Source organism: Schistocerca gregaria, chromosome 1 (assembly GCF_023897955.1).
Source record: "Schistocerca gregaria isolate iqSchGreg1 chromosome 1, iqSchGreg1.2, whole genome shotgun sequence".
Lineage (NCBI taxonomy): Eukaryota > Metazoa > Arthropoda > Insecta > Orthoptera > Acrididae > Schistocerca > Schistocerca gregaria.
Window position 1 is genome coordinate 487721655 of NC_064920.1, and position 13773 is coordinate 487735427.

Sequence of the window (13773 nt, forward strand, 5' to 3'; positions counted from 1 at the left end):
AGCTTAATCCACGGACTGCTTTTGTCGATGCACGCCTTTTTAATGCAGTTATTCATCCAAAAGCGTGAACTGTAATATCGTACTGTCATACATTTTTGGTTCGGACCGTTTAACAACAAAAACTGGTGCAAAACTTCCTCTCGGATAGTAGTGAATGGCACATTATGTGGTTCCATACCGCAGGAAACTGCCCCAGGGTGCACCCCAGCCAGACACCGAAAACGTACCGCCTTATCAGTCACGCCACGGAATCCTTAGCAATCAGAATATGACTGATCAAACACTTAATTATCCTCACTGCGAGATAAATGACATTGTTTATGCCAAGACTATGTTATCCACAGTGTTCAGACGTGCCTAATCAAGCGAACAGGGATAAGGGAAGACGTTGATAAATGAACCTGCACATTCTGAGAACAGGCCTCAGGAGCCCGTACGTGCGTGACCTCGGCCTGTCACAGTCTGTCGTGCCGCCGTTTCCACTAGCGCGCGGCGCAGACAAATTACGGAGACATTCTGCGTCTAATTGCGTCGCGTGTAATTGCCGGCCAGAGGAAACGGCGGGTCGTGGCGAGCGGCGCCGGCAGCGCACTTACTGCCGGGACTTCTGTTGCTTACGACGAGCCGCTGCACGGGGAACACTCGCCGACCGGCGTCTAACTGACCACTAAAACTGAAAGCACGCAGCGCCGTCACAAGTAGGCCACGCCAAGTCCTCGGTCGCTCCACTCGCGCGTCCGTACTGAAGGATTCGTGGCTAGGTTAGCAGTTGGTCTGGAACAGCAAATCATATTCTGGAGATAAGCAGTCTTCATTCAAGCTTTAACTCTCGATCGTAATGAAACACAATTCCTCCAATCTGTTGGAAACATTTCTATTTGCACCAACACTTTATAGTGCTGCATTTCTACATCTACATCCATACTCCGCAAGCCACCTGACGGTGTGTGGCGGAGGGTACCCTGAGTACCTCTATCGGTTTTCCCTTCTATTCCAGTCTCGTATTGTTCGTGGAAAGAAGGATTGTCGGTATGCCCCTGTGTGGGCTCTAATCTCTCTGATTTTATCCTCATGGTCTCTTCGCGAGATATACGTAGGAGGGAGCAATATGCTGCTTGACTCTTCGGTGAAGGAATGCTCTCGAAACTTTAACAAAAGATCGTACTGAGCTACTGAGCGTCTTTCCTGCAGAGTCTTCCACTGGAGTTTATCTAACATCTCCGTAACGCTTTCGCGATTACTAAATGTTTCTGTAAAGAAGCGCGCTGCTCTCCGTTGGATCTTCTCTATCTCTTCTATCAACCCTATCTGGTACGGATCCCACACTGTTGAGTAGTATTCAAGCAGTGGGTGAACAAGCGTACTGTAACCTACTTCCTTTGTTTTCGGATAGCATTTACTTACGATTCTTCCAATGAATCTCAGTCTGGCATCTGCTTTACCGACGATCAACATTGGTGGGAAGATTAGTCAAACACAAGACACTAGCTTCCTGGGATTTCAAACATATGGTAACCTGTCGTGGAAACCACAATTCAACGTTATCTTGGCAGAGTTACTTCTACCATTGAAAAATGGCCACACTAATAATTATTTCAAATGACATAACTCATGTTTAGTCCAAAAGGGAGTCACCAGTCCCATAAACAAAGTCCTCCACAAACCGAAAGTTGGATTTTGAACACAAGAGCGCTTTACCAAATATGATCCTACTGGACATCTGCTCATGGAATTTGTGTTTGTGTGTGTGTGTGTGTGTGTGTGTGTGTGTGTGTGTGTGTGTATGGAGAGAGGACGGGGGCTACTGTTTAATATGGACTCTAAAAGGACGCGCAAGTTGACATTTTTCAGATGTACAAATAATGACCAGAATACATGTTAAATCAGAAGCACATAGAAGGTGTACCATAATTAATAGCATAAATGCATATAGTTGAAAGTACGCGATACTAGAAGCAGAAAAGGTCTGGAAAACTTGGTACCTCAAGTGTTATGGACACTAGGTCACCTTCGCTACTGTGAAACACATCTCTCTTTACCTGAACAAGCGCTCATAGCTTTTAACATATACATTTTAGAGCCCATATTTACTAGGCATTTTTTTCTTATTTTGGTACTTACCTACCTCCTGCCAGTAAGTGGAAAACAAAGAGCTAGCAGTAGAAAATATTTGTTTCACAGTATCAAAAATGAAAAGTTGCCCTTAGCTCTTGAGGTATACATTTGGAAGCCCATGTTTACTACACTTTTTTGCTTCTAATATCGTGTACTTTCAGCTTTATGCATGTCCGCCATTGATAATTATAATAAACGCGCTTCTGCTAGTTATTTGTCCATGAAATATATGGTTGACAACATGAGCTCGGTTAATAGGAAGTATGAGATTAGAAGTCTCGTAGTGTCAGACCTCAGATTTTCAAAGACGAGTTGAATGATTTATTTTTGTCAAACTGACCCTGTTTCGTCCAAGCGTGCCAAATTGTTTTATGGTAAATGTAGGTAAAGTAATGGAAAACAAGAGAAAGGCTGTTCATATATGAGCATTTCATGTTCAGTTAACAAATGTTCAAATGTGTGTTGAATCTTATGGGACTTAACTGCTAAGATCATCAGTCCCTAAGCTTAAACACTACATAAGCTAAATTATCCTAAGGACAAACACACATACCCATGCCCGAGGGAGGACTCGAACCTCCGCCGGGCCAGCCACACAGTCCATGATTGCAGCGCCATAGACCGCTCGGCTAATCCCACGCGGCTGTTCAGTTAACGTGTTCGGGTAAACCACGCCTAAAGTGAAACCGACGAGCAGGAAGAAAACTTTTCGTGTTAAGTGGAGTGAGGCTTCATTGCTTGGTGCAGCCGTCTTGATTTCGGTTTACGCAAATACTTCCAAGCTTTTGCTACTGGTATGCCGTGGCTGAAACCTTTCCAATTCTTGCATACTAATTCAGTGCTCCTTCATCTTGTCATATTTTTTTTCTGTTCATGTTGTTTCTCTATTTCGTTTTTTTTTGTCATGAAAGCCCAAAGTTATTTGTAAAAAAATTTGTATCAGTCATTTTGGATTCTTTGAGATTTCTTTCTGTTGTTATTATTATTGTTATTATTTTATAGTCACCCATCTAACACAACTACTAAAACATAACCAGTATGTCAGCTTGTTTTTGTTTCATTTTTGTTGTGTTTTTGCCCGCATCACGTGGTCGTGCGGTAGTGTTCTCGCTTCCCACGCCCGGGTTCCCGGGTTCGATTCCCGGCGGGGTCAGGGATTTTCTCTGCCTCGTGATGGCTGGGTGTTGTGTGATGTCCTTAGGTTAGTTAGGTGTAAGTAGTTCTAAGTTCTAGGGGACTGATGGCCGTAGATGTTAAGTCTCATAGTGCTCAGAGCCATTTTTTGTTGTTGTTTTTTCTGTGAGTTAGATGTTTTTCATGAAAAGGCGTTACCTCGGCCACGTGATACCTGTTTTTTGTGTCTCATCCAGGAATGTCCCAGACGTCTCGGTAGCTGTTGCACAGATATTTCGGTTTTGTACCTCTTCTGGTCGTATAACCATTTCCTATAGGTACCCTATTTGATAGATATTGGTTAATCTTCATGTTAGTCTCGTATTCTTAATTCATTTCAGTACTTTTTTTAGTTCAGCACTTATTTCGTTTTATAATATTTCTGACATATTAGGACCTATTTCGTGATCTGCGTCATGAATGATGAAGTAGAAATTAATTTGAAACAATGATTTTAAACTGCAATTAACTGACATGATGATTGGATTATTTACCTTTTAAAAATATACTGAAATTGCGTTTGTTAGTAGTAGCCATTACTGAGAATAGGGAGTCTTTCCCACGTAAATTAAATTATGCCTTTTGCTGAGAACACAAATTGCGTGCCGTCAAGGTGTGTTGGAGCCACAGGCATCACAAACTGGTGACACTTCTTAACGGCAGAGGTATCCATGTGTTAAGGTACAGTATGTTACACGGAGGCGAGTTAGCACCACTTCGGCTAAAATACAAGTGCCTGTTGAGTGTCTTCGGATAAAACACCGCCATTATCAACGCGGCGCGTGGTCCCACACTGTGCAATCTTGTGGTCGGCAGGCCCCATAGGAAATTGATTGGCGGTGACGCCAGAGCGGGTCGTTTTCGCTCGGAGCGGCACGCCGGCTGTCTCGTCTCGTCAGGTCTCGCGCCGTGTCGCCGGCGCTGCGTCTGCGGTGCGGCGACCTGGCCGCCACGGCCGGCTGGCCACACCGTATGATCTCGCCGCTATTGATTGCAGGCGCAGGGGAGCGCATTAATGCCCCCGCCGTGTCATTTGCGCCGTGATTACAACTGCGGCCGCGAGGCCCGGGAGATCTGGGTGAGTTATTATTAGCGGGCGGACTCATTTCCACCCACCGAAACCCCACAGCAGCTGGCCGGCCGCCTGCGTCTTGTGTCCGCCCGCCGCACCGCTGTCCACAATAAAAACACATTTCCTCCGCGTCCCCCCGGCTGCTGCTGCTGCTGCTGCCGCCGGGGTGGCTGCCACTTTGAGCGTTGCACGCTGCTCCGTGTCGTCAGTCTACGACGGGGAGTCTTCAACGAAGGTCTCGTCGCGGCCACTCGGGGTCGTGCCGAGTTCGCGGACGTGTGACAGTTGGCGCGCGACGCTGGCGACTCTAGCGGCGAACGATCCCGATGCCGTTTGACGCTCGGCTCTGACGACCTTCGGCGGGTCGGAAATGCACTGCAGCACCGAGTACTCTGATACTCGACCAGTATCAGAGGTTCACTACGTGACCTTGCACGGCTTTCATTTCATAGCTTCTGACCAGTACCCGAGTGCGGATGGAACAGCGTTACGTCGTGGTGCTCCTTGGAACGGTTATCGTGGCTGCATTCTTGAAATTTATATCAGCTTCATCACAGGGCAGCTACCATCGGAACTGAGTTTGAATTGTTCACAGTTTTAAGTTCACCCTTATTAATAAGCTTACAGGGTGGGAGCTGTCACAGTGCGAATCATCGCCATGTGGCATCCATCACTCTTTCCTCCAACATCCGCGGCTATCAGCATCATAATCGTGCTGATGCTCATTAGCAACCATCACCATTCTCGTCATCATCAACCACATTAACCACCCTGATTCACAGTCCTATAATTTTCTCTTCACGTTATTTCATTTCTGCACACTTTTTTGTGCCCAACTGCCTGTGGTCACAGGGTATTTTTTTTTCCCGACAGAGGAAACTAGAAGCTTTCTGGTTCCTTAACCCGCTGGTACTTACCATGCAGGATAACGTAATAGTTAAGCAGAGAATTGGACACTGTAACTTCCCAATTGAAGGATGGCGATAACTGACATCATCCTACTCGCAATGCTCGAACTTGGAGGATAACGCAGTAGTGGTAATACCGTTCAGTATTTATCTCTGTAGCTTCGGTATAACAATAAAACTACGTTTAAGTGCTTTGCTCACAGTCGTATGTTGGACAGTTCCAGTGACTTTTTGTGAAGCATCGTTTCATGCAACATGGCTTATAGAGAGAGTATAACTTCGGTGCTGCAAGTCAATAAATTCGACGTGGTCCATGATGTTCAAAGAATTTCTTCTCCCCTGATACCCTGTTGTACATCTCACGGGCAGCAGTTTTTGTGGTAGTAAAAATCCGACAAACATTTTATATCGTTATCCACTTCAACATACATTCCGCCTTAGAGCCACACGTCCTGCTCTTGCAACCTCTGGCAGTCCTGTTAAGTAATAGGCACCAAGTGACGTCCGAATTTATAATGGACATTCATTCCACCGAAAATAATTATTGCATAATCACCTTGCATTTGTCATGTATACAGCGGCTAACTAATAAGTTGCATTTCTACACGTGCACCATGAGAGGAATATTTGTAGTCGGTCGTCGTGCTCAGATGGAGACCCTGCTCCGTGTGCTTCCGTGTGGTCGCTGTTGTCCGAATGTACTGTACTTCACGTACAGCTGTGTGTGTGTGTGTGTGTGTGTGTGTGTGTGTGTGTGTGTAGTGGTTGGTGTGCCTGCTGCAGTGATCCCCAAGTACACGTAGAGGTGCGCTAACCAATCACCTTCATCCATGGTGCCAGACGTTGTTATTTTTATTTTCACAACATATATCAAGGTAACTGTTGTTTTCTGCCTTTCTCGTTGTTCATTTGTAACGCCTGTCCCGATACGTAACATATTCTACGTACTTTATCCACAACATCCCCTTCTGTACGAGCCCAGGGAGTCTAATATCGAGCTGTAGAATAAAGTTTTTTATGTTAACTCGTGAGTTTCTCCCTTTTTCTCAATATTTAGTTAGATGTAACGTTTCCATTCCTAATCTCAGATAACGCATATCAGATTTTTATGGATTGAGTTAACGAAATATTTCTGCTGTTTTGTAATTGTGATTTAAAATTAACTATTACGCTGGGTATACATAACTTCCCTTACCTCCCGCACACACATTTTTCCTTCCCGCAGATCAGTATATACGAGTTGTTGAAAGTTTCCGCAGATCAGAATTTATGAGTTGCTGAAACTGAGGGCTTTATTTGCTTCTGGAGTACTTTTTAACTTGTTTCATACAACTGTGACAGCATACATAATCTTGCCTTAGTAGCCCATTTGGTGAACGTGTTGGCATTAAATGTTGAAACTAATCAGTATATGAACTTAAATATGTTTTATAGAACATCAAAATCTATAATCTGTTTAATGAAAGAGCGGTTGTAGGCGCTGCAGTCTGGAACCGCGCGACCGCTACGGTCGCAGATTCGAATCCTGCCTCGGGCATGGATATGTGTGATGTCGTTAGGTTAGTTAGGTTTAACTAGTTATAAGTTCTAGGCGACTGATGACCTCAGAAGTTAAGTCGCATAGTGCTCAGAGCCATTTGAACCACTCTTGTTTTCTTTTGTTGATATACATAACTTCCTTCCGAGACACAATCCGTTCACTTCAACTAATTTTCCATGTTCTTTGCTGCGTGTGACAGATTTACAGTCTCAGCGATAAGTGTTAGCCTAAAGTTTATATTTCTTCTCCCTGCACTTTAATTTCTCTTTGATTTCATTTACTCCGTGCTCATTGTACAGACTGAATTACATAGGATAGGCTACAATCCTGTGTTACTCCCTTCTCAACTACTGCTTTCCTTTCACGTGGTTTGACTCTTATAACTCTTTATGTTGTATAGAACTTAAATAAAATAAACGTTTTGACTTCTTTCCGTACCTGAGAGACTCATCACTGTGAGGAGTATGATCCATGTAACGTAAGTGCAATGCGTATTATGTTTAAGAAGTCGTGTAGGCAAGTAGAATTGTCAGAAAAAGGAGCAAAATGGACTAAAGCCGAGAAAAGAGGTCACACCATATTAGCTCGCTGAAATAGCAAGGGTCGTCCTTCATCTCCCGCAACTACAGCCTGTTCGGTTTTCTAGCCTTGGATCCTATCTTTTGATGGATACCGCTCGGTTTTGTCTGTTCGTTGGCGTGCAGCAAACAATACAACTACTTATGTAATATTGGCTTCAGAATCCCAACTCAACTGCCGCGGAATGTTATCGTTAAAGATGTTCCCACTCGTAACATGAGAACGGCAGATGCAAAGAAATGACGTTTTCCGTTGTCCGATGTTGTAAAGAGGAGATTTTACAAGTATCATGTAGCATACAATTCACATACAGCTGTAGTTCATCCTGTCTAAATCCTCCCCTTATCCGACGAAATGTATGTTTTCCTTAACTGAGTTTTTACGTGTACAAAAAGACAGACGTTGTCTGTCTTAGTAAAAGGTTGATGGTTTTCTGTCAGTTAATTCATTAGATACTTCGAAAATTTTATAGTTTTATTGTTAAAAGTATATTTTTTTAGAGGTTGCATGTATGAGAATACAATTCTGCTTAAATGGTGAAGAGCCGCAATATCTGGTTCCTTCTGTGCCGTGTAACTGGTTGTACTTTATAGCTCCTCGGCCCAATCATGGACTTATTATCTGGCACTTAGGACGACTCCTTTGCCGTTATTAATTTTGTGTAAGCTGTCTCCCTTTGCTATCGAGTCATATTGCACCATTATTCTTTTACATGCGATAAATCAGGAAGACTGAGCACTCAGTTTTCTTGTAAACTCCACAGAGGTACAAGCATTCTTCCAAGCGAGTGATTATACCATTGTTAGCGCACATCATGACATAGCTGCTGTAATGGATGCTCTTTTAATTAGTTCCCTTATATGGATAGTCAGAATTAAAGGGCGGCGATCACTATGTAGTGAAATGATGTCTGTGAAACACTTTTACAACACGTCGTTGACATTGTTGCGTGCCGCGGTGCTTTAGGTCAGCCCTGAATTTGTGTACACGTCGTTCTGGTCGCTTCTTTGTTCGAATCAGTTTTATTTAGCTCATTGCTCTAACTCCCGCCTTCTGTGCGCTCGTGACTAAATGGAAAAAAATCAAAATTTGATGCTCATGGTCCGTTAACAATGGAACACAGTAGTATTTCTGCAGCTTGATCTAAACCTTCTAGATATTGAACATGCGTGGCTGCTGCTGCAATTCAGCAATATTGGGACTAGTTCTACAGTTTATATTTTGTTCGAGTATTTGCTAAAAATGCGGCTTGTCACTTCCGTCTACAAAAGTACAGTTGAATTATTTTTCGCAGAAGTGAAATGAGGCCTTAGTAAGAAAAGCCAACTTCTGTTTCTTTTTACAATCATTGATCGTTGCCTGGGAAATCTTTGTAATTTCATCAACATAAATTATAATCCACATTTTCAGGGAATGCTCGATCAAAATCTAAATAGTCTCTTCATTCACAAGATAACTGAGTTGCGACAGTAGCCAATTTTGGCGGAAATTCTGTTCGGGGGAACATGCCACACTGTTTCCTGGGGCAATGTGATTCAAACACTGACGTACTGGTTTGCTCTTTACCGTTATGTCCTTGACATTGTAAAGTGTCATTGTCACACCAACGACTCTCTGATTTTGATAGAACTGAATTAGTTGTAGCTGGATCGAGCAGTTCATTGATTAAACTCAACATGAATATAGCAAATCTGTGTGGAAGCGAGACGTGGTTTGTCAACTAAATAAATAAATCCACTCGTGTAACATTGCTGTAGCGCTGCACAGCGCTTCTGTGTAAATAAGAGACAAAAAGAAACGAATTACGTTCTGCCGTATTAGAATCTCTGTGGTGACTAAAAACCGTCATGAGAGGAACGGATTACTCCTTAAATCTATTGGCAAACTCAGGGACGAATATGTCGTGACAAATGAAAATTTATACCAGATCAGGACGAGAACCTAAATATCGTGCTGATTTCTACCAGTCGCAGTAACCATAAAGCTATATGAGCAGGCCTCCAGGCCTAATTCGAATTTTTCATCGACACTGATTTTTCTTCCCATTATTTACGAACACCATAGCTCGTGAATGACAGTGCCAATGCAGAATTGTAATCAAGAGGCAGACATGTCAATGACCACAGAACATGCTTCACCAATTAAAAAGTGATACGCGCCTTATAAAAAATACTCTTTATTTACGATAAGCTTAAGACAGAAAACCAATAATAATTGATTATTAAGGTAATTTATTTAGGGGCAAATTTATTTGGAAACCGGAAGCCGTGTTTTTACCCAGCACGAAGTCAGTTTTCTTGGTAGTATTTACAAAAAGGGTCCTTCCAGTGTTAATCCAGCCTTTAAGCAACACTTGGTGCTTTGACAACTGTTTAACAAAAAGGAGTAGACACACTCATAAATGTACATTATCGTTACCGATATTTGTCTTCCCCAAAAATTGTGCAAAGCATTATTCGAATGCCAGAACCAAAACAGTCCCCTAAAACCTGAAGGGTTTGACATCAGTAGATAAAGAAGTCATATGAACTGACACACACGAGTGACCTGTAGGAACATATTAAATAGCATTTGGGTAATATAATGCAGTTAATTCCAGAATTTTTTCCGGTCCACTCTTCCTTCTCTGTTGGTTAGCATGTTCTCAGAAAGACATGTGAACTCATGAAATAATTGAAATTGTGGTAACACTTTCAAAATGAAAACTCGTTAATAACCCGGCGTTTCGTCGCCTCTGTAGAGTCGTGTGGGTCTCATTGATAACTTGTGGTGCCCGATTCCCTCTTTTATTCATGTAATCTTATAAGGAAAACACATTTGAAAATGATAAATTTAAATAGATCCACTTCATTTGTACTAATAATTTATTCAAATCACGACCGGTTTCGAAAATTTAAAATCCCATCTTCAAGTTTATGAAATTATGGTGTTTGTTAACATACAATGGGCAGTCGGGCCAGTCAGCGGTACGAGACCCAATCACTGCATGTTGGCGGAAACTGCCCACAGGCGGGCAGCGGCACGGTAGGAACGGCTGCCACTAGTGCCGCCAACTTGCAGTGATTGGAGCTCGTAACACTGACTGGCCCGACCGCATGTTACCGAGGGAGGTGGCGCGATGATTAGCACACTGGACTCGCATTCGGGACGACGACGGTTCAAACCTGCGTGGAGCCATCCGGATTTAGGTTCTCCGTGATTTCCGTAAATGTCTCAAGGGATGTTAAACCCAATCTTCCTTCTTCCGACCGCATGTTGTGTATTACCAAATACAATCATTTCATGTACATCAAAATGAGATTCTAAAATCATGAAAACAATCGTGCTTTGAATAAATAATTGGTACAACTGAAGCGGACCACTCTAAATTACTGCCTCTGAGTTGCGGAGGTCCTCCATACCAAATCTTGTGCATTTAAAAATAATGATGTGGCCTCAAATATATGGTAAATATGTAAAAACATGACGAATCCGCCCTGAGTTCCGTCACGAAAACGGTAACTGACAGTCTGTTTGCAACAGGAACTGTCTTTGTAAAAGGTAGAAGTACTATCGTCACGCAAGGGTTACGACTTCTCTGACACGAGACGTATTTTCAGACCCTGCTGTAGGTTTGTTTGAAACGTCACTTCTTAAAGCATAATTCAAATACTAATGCTGTGATTTTTAATATTAATTGTACAGATGTTAAAATTTGTTCTGCAGTCTACGATCCGCTTCCTTCAGATCTGTTTACACTTCTAACTGTTTGAGATCGCCGTGTGTTTGGGACTGCGAGACGATGCCAGTTTCCGTATATTCGCAGAACGTATTTTTTTCGGTGACTGTATGTCCTAATACAAAAAAGAGTTCTTAACTGTTTGTATTCGGCATGACAGGACTACACTGTTCTCTAGTTTCTTAATGGAAGTATGTCTTCTGAAGATGATTTAAAACTGCTACTTTTGGGGTGCAGTTTATACTTAAAAAGTTTCTTCAAGTGTGTGTGTGTGTGTGTGTGTGTGTGTGTGTGTGTGAGAGAGAGAGAGAGAGAGAGAGAGAGAGAGAGAGAGAGAGAGAGAGAGAGAGAGGGGGGGGGGGGGGGGAGGAAACCAGGGGGGGGGGGGCGAAAATATCTGGGTAAATAGGATATTTTCACACGTCCGATACGGGGAAATGCCACTAGAGAGAAAAGAAAAACTATGGGCACCTTCCGAAAACTTGTTTAACGTGAGAAGACAGTTACGCAACAAACACAGTAATTTGCCCAAATCAACTCCTTGAGAATCAGCACAATTTCTTAGCCGATTATCAGTTTGCCTGATTTAACGATTTGTTCGACGTAGTGCTACTGCTAAATTTGATCTGAAGATGATTTGTGTCAGGATTCATTTCAGTAACATTATAGTTAGTCACGTTTCTCCGGGCGCCTTGTCTTTATCTGTGATGTTATTTTTCATGTTGGTCCTTACCCCCAAAAACATTTAGACACTTCTCAAAACCCAATTTATGTCAGCGTTGAGACTTTCTGAAAGAAATGAATCATTCAGACTTTTGATATGTCTAGAATTACGCTAATACGTTCTTCATTTGTTTTCAGTATATCACAAGCTTTTGGCTGTTTTCTTAATATTGCCTTAGTTCGAAACTTCCCAACAGATTAAAACTGTGCCAGACCGGGACACGAAGTCGGGACCTTTGCCTTTCGCGGACAATTTGTCTACCAACTGAGCTACCCGAGCGCGAATCACGACCCGTCTTCACATCTTTATTCCCCTGTCCGCCACAAAGTTTTATTCTGCCAGGAAGTTTCATATCAGCGTACACTCCATTACAGAGTGAAATTCATTCTGTAATATCTCAGTTTTATAGAATCAGTGATTCAACATAATCTAAAATACGCTGCCGAATATTTAGATAAATTTTGCTGTCTGCAACATACATCAGGTCAGAACTGCTCTTCAGTGCGTGAATCATGTTCTTCATAATTTGTTAAAACTGATAATAAGAGAGTATAAGCTCATACGTACAGGATAGTGACGAATATCGTTTTGTCATACTTAATAACCATAGAGATAGATGAAGCAGTTCTATGGAGATGAAATCATGTGTTGGGGAACCAGTAGACAAATCAACTGTAAAGTTGGCGGACAGAAATAATTTAAAGTATTCTATTTTTAATCAGAGGTCACCACACGCAGGTATAATATAGTCTATTAAGTAAGAGCGTAGTCGGCATTACATGCAAGTGGTAAAGGGTATCGCCTCAGTTCTTTCACAACCCGACAGAGGAGACCTTTGTCCTTCCTGCAATGTCCGTAAAGCGTTACTTTGAATTCTTGACTGAGATACACAAGAAGAGACATGAGCGCAGCTTACGCGTCGCGTTTATGAAAGTGTTTGGTTCCGCCTGCCAGAAGTTGGTTTGTCGACAAAATGAAGATTGGATACTGCGGGAGGACAAAGGTCCGAAGCACAGCAGCAGGTTTTGCAGCAACTGGAAAAAAAAAACCAGGAAGGTTCTCAGGTACTGGATTGCCCCTCACAGTCGCCTGATGCTGATCTTATTCAACGTGTATGGTCTTACATCAAAAAGATTATTTCAGAAAACAGAGGAGCTTTGCATAACAGTCATTCAGATCAGTGCTTTCTACGAGAAGAGCCAATTTACTAGAGCTAAACATAAAATTATGAAAAATCGATGTTTCTTGTTTTTGATACACATTCTTTGTGGTCTTTTAACCGTACTTCTCTGACGATTCGTAACGGCATTGTCGATTTACAGTGACGAGAATTGTGGATTGTCGTAAGTATTGCGTGCACCTAGATTGATTTATCAAGGGTACCATGAAGAAGTTAGGGAACTGTTCGTGCGGACAGTTCATTGCTGCGGCGATCATTTATCGTTTGTACAGAAGAGAGAAAAGGTGTGATAGAAAACAGGGAACCCGTGCCGTTTCAATGGAAAAAAAGCTGCAAAATTAAAAAAGATGCTTAAATCGATTTGAGCATAGCCAGATATGTAATTAAAAGAAGTTTTGGGGGACGTCGATATGAAGAACGACTGCGTCTTGTGCCAAGCTACCCTGTTTCTACACGGAACTATTATTAATCGAATCTAAGCGAAGAAGATAAAAGTTAAAGCGCAGAACTCGCTAGTTCAGAGAGACGCAATGAATTTGCGATTTATAATGGCTGCTTTTTAACATTATATTGTTATGATATCTTTAAGCATTTACTTGTCCTTTAATAACTACAAAACTAAGAAAATCTATTTTTCAGAACACTTAACCATTGAGTATTTTAAACTGTTTCAATAAAGTTGTTCGTCTTTCAATATAATCAGCTAACAACCCCTGTTGTAGGGTATAAAGTTCTGTTTGCTGATGGTATTCATCGTGAAGATT

The 13773-nt window shown here is 42.2% G+C and overlaps 1 protein-coding gene across 1 annotated transcript in view; it reads left to right on the forward strand.

Annotated features, from left to right (window-relative positions):
- The window catches only part of LOC126353788 (obg-like ATPase 1), a 263208-nt gene that overhangs the window by 67068 nt on the left and 182367 nt on the right, over positions 1-13773 (forward strand). The window lies entirely within an intron of this gene.